The sequence below is a fragment of the Polypterus senegalus genome, chromosome 3, assembly GCF_016835505.1.
Source record: "Polypterus senegalus isolate Bchr_013 chromosome 3, ASM1683550v1, whole genome shotgun sequence".
Classification (NCBI taxonomy): domain Eukaryota; kingdom Metazoa; phylum Chordata; class Cladistia; order Polypteriformes; family Polypteridae; genus Polypterus; species Polypterus senegalus.
Window position 1 is genome coordinate 38,153,112 of NC_053156.1, and position 9,314 is coordinate 38,162,425.

A 9,314-nucleotide genomic window follows, 5' to 3' on the forward strand; every position below is an offset into this window, starting at 1 on the left:
GCAAGTGAGGCCTGCAGTTCTTTAGACGTTGTCCTGGGGTCTTTTGTGACCTCTCGGATGAGTCGCCTCTGCGCTCTTGGGGTAATTTTGGTCAGCCGGCCACTCCTGGGAAGGTTCACCACTGTTCCATGTTTTTGCCATTTGTGGATAATGGCTCTCACTGTGGTTCGCTAGAGTCCCAAAGCTTTAGAAATGGCTTTATAACCTTTACCAGACTGATAGATCTCAATGACTTCTGTTCTCATTTGTTCCTGAATTTCTTTGGATCTTGGCATGATGTCTAGCTTTTGAGGTGCTTTTGGTCTACTTCTCTGTGTCAGGCAGCTCCTATTGAAGTGATGTCTTGATTGAAACAGGTGTGGCAGTAATCAGGCCTGGGGGTGGCTGCGGAAATTGAACTCAGGTGTGATACACCACAGTTAGGTGATTTTTGAACAAGGGGGCAATTACTTTTTCACACAGGGCCATGTAGGTTTGGATTTTTTCTCCCTAAATAATAAAAACCATCATTTAAAAACTGCATTTTGTGTTTACTTGTGTTATATTTGACTAATGGTTAAATGTGTTTGATGATCAGAAACATTTTGTGTGACAAACATGCAAAAGAATAAGAAATCAGGAAGGGGCAAATACTTTTCACACCACTGTATATATATATATATATATATATATATATATATATATATATATAAACTGCTCAAAAAAATTAAAGGAACACTTTGAAAACACATCAGATCTCAATGGGGAAAAGAAATCTGCCACATCGTTTGATGGAAATGAAAATGATCAACCCACAGAGCCCTGAATTCAAAGACGCCCCAAAATCAGAGTGAAAAAATTATGTGGCAGGCTAGTCCATTTTGCCAAAATTTAATTGCAGCAACTCAAAATTGTATGCAGCACTTTGTATGGCCCTTGTGTTCTTGTATACATGCCTGACAACATCGGTGCATGCTTCTAATGAGATGACAGATGGTGTTGTGGGGGATCTTCTCCCAGATCTGGACCAGGGCATCACTGAGCTCCTGGACAGTCTGAGGTGCAACCTGGTGGCATTGGATGGACCAAAACATAATGTCCCAGAGGTGTTCTATTGGATTTAGGTCAGGAAAGTGTGGTGGCCAGTCAATGGTATCAATTCCTTCATCCTCCAGGAACTGCCTGCATACTCTCACCACACAAGGCCAGGAATTGTCGTGCACCAGGAGCCACTGTGCCAGCATAGGGTCTGACAATGGGTCCAAGGATTTCATCCTGATACCTAATGGCAGCCAAGGTGCCTTTGTCAAGCCTGTAGCGGTCTGTGTGACCCTCCATGGATATGCCTCCCCAGACAATCATTACCCCACCACCAAACTGCTCATGCTGAATAATGTTACAGGCAGCATAATGTTCTCCATGGCTTCTCCAGACCCTTTCACTTCTGTCACGTGCTCAGGGTGAACCTGCTCTCATCTGTAAAAAGCACAGGGCACCAGTGGTGCATCTGCCAATTCTGGTATTCTATGGCGAATGCCAATCGAGCTGCATGCTGCTGGGCAGTGAGCTCAGGGCCCATTAGAGGACATGGGGCCCTTGGGTCACCCTCATGAAGTCTTTCTGGTTGTTTGGTCAGAGACATTCACACCAGTGGCCTGCTGGAGGTCATTTTGTAGGGCTCTGGCAGTGCTCATCCTGTTCCTCCTTGCCCAAAGGAGCAGATACTGGTCCTGCTGATGGGTTATGGACCTTCTATGGCCCTCTCCAGCTCTCCTAGAGTAAGTGCTTGTCTCCTAGAATCTCCTCCATGCCCTTGAGACTGTGCAGGGAGACACAGCAAACCTTCTGGCAATGACACGTATTGATGTGCCATCCTGGAGAAGTTGGACTACCTGTGCAACCTCTGTAGGGTCCAGGTATCGCCTCATGCTACCAGTAGTGACACTGACTGTAGCCAAATGTGAAACTAGTGAAGAAACAGTCAGAAAAGATGAGGAGGGAAAAATGTCAGTGGCCTCCACCTGTTAAACCATTCCTGTTTTGGGGTCATCTCATTGTTGCCCCTCTAGTGCATCTGTTGTTAATTTCATTAACACCACAGCAGCTGAAACTGATTAACAACCCTCTGCTACTTAACTGACCAGATTAATATCCCATAAGTTTCATTGACTTTATGCTATACTCTGATTAAAAGTGTTCCTTTAATTCTTTTGAGCAGTGTATATATATATATATATATATATATATATATATATATATATATATATATATATATATATATATATATCATGGGGTGCCAAACAGGCTATTAGAATGATTTTCGGAATATATAAAGTCAACGGTGGAATATATAAGGTCATTCCTGAATATATAAAGTCAAAACTTGAATATATAAAGTTAGCATTGGAATATATAAAGTAATTCCTGAATATATAAAGTCAGTGTCAGAATATATAAAGTCATTCCCGAATATATAAAGTCAGCATTAAAATATATAACCTCATTCCTGAATATATAAATTATATATATATATATATATATATATTGATATTGATTGAAATAGTAAGTCAATGAGTTCCTAATACAACGTAATGAAATAAGTTAACAAAAACATCTTCAGAAAAATATTTTAAAAATCCACTGTTCAGTTAATTCGTTCAAAATGATGTATGTGCCCGGTATTTTGAACACTATATTTATTTCTTCTTTTTGTATTTTTGGACGAACCTCACAAGCCCAATCGACTCGGAGTGGCTTCTGTCGAAGTTTACCTTTCACTAGTACGAGTGACATGACAAGCAGGAAAATTTTATATATTCAGGAATTATTTTATATATTCCAACGCTGACTTTATATATTCAAAAATTACTTTATATATTCAAGTTTTGATTTTATATATTCAGGAATGACTTTATATATTCAGAACACTGACTTTATATATTTCGAAAATCCTTATATTTGCCTGTTTTGCACCCCATCATATATATATATATATATATATATATATATATATATACTTAGAGGCTCCGCCCCCTACTCTCTTCGCTCGCCCACCCCCCCAACCTCTCTCTCCAGGGGCGCGCTTCACGCTTGCCACTTCGCGTCTCTGCCACTCGCATTGTTAAAGGGGGGGGCTGAACGCACGCTAAGGAGATGTGGATGGATCAGCTGCTGCTACCGAGCTGGGTGTTCTGCATGTTGCACTGTGCTATGATCATTTAAAAGCCTGTACAGCAGCTGTCCTTTTGTCTCACTTCCTTGTCTCATGGCATGTTAAACTGTCTCCGAGAAATTGTTTGTAAGTAGGGCTTGACGTGCACATTTAGAAGTTCTTTTTGCACGGACATGAGTTTTATAAATCTGACCCTTCAAAATGTCAGTTTAGAGATGATTCCTATTCAGTCTAAAAGAGCTTGAGAAGATCAGCCAGGAACAATGTGATAGACTGTCCAAATCCAGGTGTGCAAAGCTTGCAAATGCTTACCCAAGAAGTCCTGAAGCTGGAATGGCTGCCAAAGAGAGCTTCTGCAAAGTACTGAATTAAGGGTCTGAAAACTTCTAAGAAAGTCAAATTTCAGTTTTTGATTTTTAATAAATGTACACATTTTTACATGATTTAACTTTGTCACTGTGGGCTATTGAGTGTAGATTGATGGGCAGAAATTGCAGATTTATTCATTTAGAATTGAATCTGTAACACAATAAAGTGTGCAGAAAGTGAAGGGGTCTGAGTGCTTTCTGAGTCCTCAGTATGTTTAGCTCAATGGAGGGGGACTTACTGATACATCTCTCCCTGAGGTCTGTTTAAGGGCTGAGCACGCTAAGGCATTAGTTCCTCTGATTCAGAGCATTTATTTCATTTTTCATTGAACTTAATCACATTTTGTTGGGTACATAATGTATTTTTCTACAATATGTAGATTCTAGTTTCAGTTTCATTCAATACTTTTATTTTCATCCAGAATGATTCTATTTAAATTTTTGATTTGTTTTGTTTTACCACTATATCATTTTGGATGCTGCTATTTATTATGAGGCACATTACCAGCATTGTGAGAGAGGTTCAGTTACGACACTATGGCCATGTGACATGATTTCCCTAGGATGATACAGCTCACAGGACCTTCATGGATGCCCACGTAACACCTGGCTGTGGCAGATATAGAGTCATTTCCTGACGGTGGAGGGGACCACGTGTTTGCCTGGGGGTGGGATTATGCCAACTATAAGCTGATCCGAGCTGAGCTGTTTCATCGTGTGGTGGGTATGGCAATGCTCTGTAACACTGTATGCTCCCCAACCTGACTTAGTTATTATGATTTGTAGCATCCTCCAAGAGAAAACAGGTGTGGGGCCTCCTAAAACAAACCAGGAAGAAGGCCAGAATCCCACTTTGTATGCCCAATAGAAGCTCACCTGACTTTAGCCAGGACCCTAAGGCAACCTGCAGGTCCATAACGGGGTATCTAGCAAAACAACTATAAATGTAAGAAAACCCCTACAATAGGAGACTTAACAGTGTAGCATTGCTACATTGATGTTGGGCGTTGAGGATATGCTTAATTTTTGTATAGTATTTTCCTGTTTGGTGATTATTAAATGTTAGTACAAGCCCTTATAGCTCGGATACATGGTCTATGTCTTTAAACAAGTTAGCCCGAATGCAGAGGGGATTGTGGGATTTGTAGTTTGTAGTTGTAGTGCTGTATATATAAAAATGGAAGAGAATGATGTGGCAGGAGTTTTTGATTTTTCCATTCCACCCAATTCATTACTGGCAGCAGCTAAATACCCTTTATGAACTGGACATTCGCAGCAGAGGTCATCGGATTCAGGGATGATGGTGGGTACTTTTTCTCACAATCCTGTTTACAGTTACTCTTTGTGAAGATGTGTGCAACAGAAGATCATTCACCTTCTGGACTCTGGTGATAGGAGTGTTCAATATCCATTTTTCTGGAAAGCAGTTTACAAAAGGGGATTATTCCACCACATCTTTCCTTCTCTTAACCATTGTTGGCACTTTTACTTTGCAAAAAAAAAAAATAAAAATACAAAGAAAAGTTCAAATGAGCAAAAAGATTCAATCCAAAATATACAAGTCCAAATCTGCAATCTAGAAATCAGAATCCTTAAAACAGAAACATGTAGTCACAAAAAAACAGAAAATCCAACAAGAAAATGGTTACTCACAGAAAACTCCGACAAACAAATGAGAGCGCCAACTCCTGAGCTTTCTCTGGCAATTTAAATAGCCAGAGGGAGGGCTTAGGAGTGGTGAGGTCAGGGTGGCCCCGCCACCTGGGGCTCCACCCACAAAGAACATTGCAATTCATTACAATACAATAAAATTTATTTTTATATAGCCCTGCCTCTTGACAGCCCCCCAGCCTTGACTCTCTAAGAAGTCAAGGAGAAACTCCCAAAAAAACCTTGTAGAGAAAAAAAAAATGGAAGAGACCTTGGGAACGACAGTTTCCAGATAGGTTGAGCATGCAGTGGATGTCAAAAAAGGGGGCAAAACAATACAATACACAGAACGGAACAATACAATATAATAGTGCAATAGAAATAGTACAAGTACAGAGCAGATTTCAACAGTAGATGATATTACAAAATATGATTTGGATTTGTTTAGAGTCCTGGAGACTTCATCCATCAATCTGCCTCCCCCTATTGGCCATTTCTCAGCTGAGTCAGTGCTGGGCCAGCCAATCCGATGAAGAATCCCTTTACCTGATGATTCCTGCGACAACCTTCATCAGAGATGACTTTACCTTAGAAAGGCAAAACAGGAAACATAACTACATTTAAATGGACAATACACAAATATGTCACATATGACATCAACCGAAAGAACTCAAAATGAACAAAAAACACAATAAAGCATAAAATACAGCAAACTCCAAACAGATATTTAGCACTAGTATGCACATCATAATGCTCATCATGACCTCTGACATCATCGCACCTACGGGTATAAATATGGTGGTGAGCGGATTAGTGGGTAAAGATACGCCTGAAATCCTGGAGCAGTGACTGCAGAGACAGGCATCCCTTTAAATAAAGAAGGAATCAGAGGGGGGCATGCAGAACCAGCCAAGGTCACAACCAGAGGTGCAGGATATGAGATCAAAGTAACATAGAAAAAGAGCCACTAAGTGGAAAAATTCTCATAGCTAAAGCCAAAAACACAAGACAGAAATCAAACATGAATAGCAGAAAAAAACTTAATCAGAGAGAGTGTGCAACAATTAAAAACTTGAGGGTTTTATTTAGTTTTGAGCTATCCACAACCTTGGACAGTCTGGAAGTGTATGATACTGACCTTTATATGGTCGTAGTAAAGACCTCATCGTTACCCACTCCAGTCATCCTGCTTAATGACAGCCTTTCAACTATTCATCACAAAGAGCAGACAACGGCAGTACCCACAATAAAAACAAAACTACGCAGCACAAAGATGTATTTAAAAAGTAACATCTTCAAAAATGTTCTAAATTAGAAAACCAACCTGATGTGATGCCTAATACAATGGCACCTTTGCAAAGTTTCAGACTCTGGGAGGAGTAATCCGATGATGGGAGAACTGAGACACAGACAAAAATAACTGTACATTTAAGATTTATTCCAGATGTGACAAAGCTATTCGCATAGTGAAGTCTTGCCAATGTATACTGTTCACTGCAAGAACATTAACAAAACAAGAAAAATTAGTGTGGCTGCTATTTACAATAATTACAGTGACTCCAACACAAAACGTGATAAGAAAAAACAACAATTCCTCTTCTCACACGGTTCTCAAAGGACAGAGAGAAAATAATTGAAATCAAAAAGTTAAAAAAATCAGGCACAGAGACAAAAATGAGAAAACTGAACACCCACAACCAAGGATTACCTCCTCCAAGAATACATACAATCAGAAGACATCAATGGTGTCACTACTTTCATGACTGCTCCACTAACTCGCACAGCGGCTCAGAGGTATACGCTAACCCGAAGACCAGTCAGAAGAAGACCCCTGGCAGTCACGGCTAGCTTTTCCCGTAACCAATGCCAACGTATGTCTTCCGGGGCTCTCCAATAAAGAACAGCGTTGTACACCGTGCGTCAGCTTCTGCTCGGGTGTAATTTCTCTGCATCTCTCATCATTTTCTCATCACACACGTGTGTTTCCAGTTGTGTCATGCTGGCTGCTTGTTCACCTCACAGGTGATTTCAACTGTGAACTTTCTTAAGAGTATCTTCAGTCACAAATTATATTATGTGTGTACAGTAGATGCTAGCGACAGTTTTAAACTAAGAGCTCGGTGCTTTTCTTTCTCCCGCAGCTTCAGATAAGCACCTCAGTGTCTTGGGACGTAGAATGTCACCTCTCTGAAGGGGAAGGAGCCTGAGCTAGTGCGCGAGGTCGAGAGGTTCCGGCTAGATATAGTCGGACTCACCTCGACGCACAGCTTGGACTCTGGAACCAATCTCCTTGAGAGGAGCTGGACTCTCTACCACTCTGGAGTTGCCCCCGGTGAGAGGCGCCGAGCAGGTGTGGGCATACTTATTGCCCCACTCGGAGCCTGTGTATTGGGGTTTAACCCCATGGTCGAGAGGGTGGCCTCCCTCCGCCTTCGGGTGGGGGGAAGGGTCCTGACTGTTGTTTGTGCGTATGCCAACAGCAGTTTGGAGTATCCACCCTTTTTGGAGTCTCTGGAGGGGTTGCTAGAGGGCATACCTTCTGGGGATTCCCTCGTTTTGCTGGGAGACTTCAATGTTCACGTGGGCAATGACAGTGAGACTTGGAAGGGCGTGATTGGGAGGAATGGCCCCCCTGATCTGATAAGAGCTGTTCGGTCTCTGTACAACCGGTGTCAGAGCTGGGTCCGCATTGCCGGCAGTAAGTCGAGCCCGTTTCCAGTGAGAGTTGGACTCCGCCAGGGCTGCCCTTTGTCACCGATTCTGTTCATAACTTTTATGGACAGAATTTCTTGGCGCAGCCAGGGTGTTGAAGGGGTCCAGTTTGGTGGACTCAGGATTGGGTCACTGCTTTTTGCAGATGATGTTGTCCTGTTTGCTTCATCAGGCCGTGATCTTCAGCTCTCTCTGGATCGGTTCGCAGCTGAGTGTGAAACGGCTGGGATGAGAATCAGCACCTCCAAATCCGAGAGCATGGTCCTCAGCCAGAAAAGGGTGGAGAGATCCTGCCCCAAGTGGAGGAGTTCAAGTATCTCGGGGTCTTGTTCACAAGTGAGGGAAGAATGGAGTGTGAGATCAACAGGCGGATCGGTGCGGCATCCGCAGTGATGCGGGCTCTGCATCGGTCTGTCGTGGTGAAAAAGGAGCTGAGCCGTAAGGCAAAGCTCTCAATTTACCAGTCGATCTACGCTCCTACCCTCACCTATGGTCATGAGCTATGGGTAGTGACCGAAAGAACGAGATTGCGAATACAAGCGGCTGAAATGAGTTTCCTCCGCAGGGTGTCTGGGCTTTCCCTTAAAGATAGGGTGAGAAGCTCAGTCATCCGGGAGGGGCTCAGAGTAGAGCCGCTGCTCCTCCGCATCGAGAGGAGTCAGATGAGGTGGCTCGGGCATCTGATTAGGATGTCTCCTGGACGCCTCCCTGGTGAGGTGTTCCAGGCACATCCAACCGGGAGGAGGCCCCGGGGAAGACCCAGGACACGCTGGAGGGACTATGTCTCCCGGCTGGCCTGGGAACGCCTTGGGATTCTCCCGGAAGAGCTGGAAGAAGTGGCGGGAGAGGGAAGTCTGGACCTCTCTGCTTAAGCTGCTGCCCCCGCGACCCGACCTCGGATAAGCAGAAGAGGATGGATGGATGGATGGTGTTATCTCCTGGTTTTTATTTGGCTCACAATAATCCTTGGGCACCTTGTAGTGTCCTTAACACTGGTTAGTCCTTGAAGCAATTAACGCTTCAGTTTGATTTTTGCCTTTGCTGGTTTTCACCTCTGTGATCTGCTGACTCGCCTCCTTGCAGTTGTCTGCTGCTGCTCTCCTTATAATAATTTATTATTAAATAATAATAATAATAATGCAAATAGCATTTCTCAGCTTGTGTTGTTGAACAGCATTTGTGATTCTATTCTCCAGGTTTGTGTTTTCAGCCTTTTTTTGGGTTACCCTGTTTCAGTGTTTGTTTTGTATTAAGGACTCTCGAACTGATTATCTGTTTGCAGAATTTAAAGCATTTTGTTTGACCTTTTGGGTTTTGAGTTCTTGTGTATCCTTTTGATTTCATTTCTTTATGATTTTAAATATGTTTGGATATTTGTGTAGTGTGGACCTTTTTAATTTAACTGCCATCCATCCATCCATTTTCTAACCCGC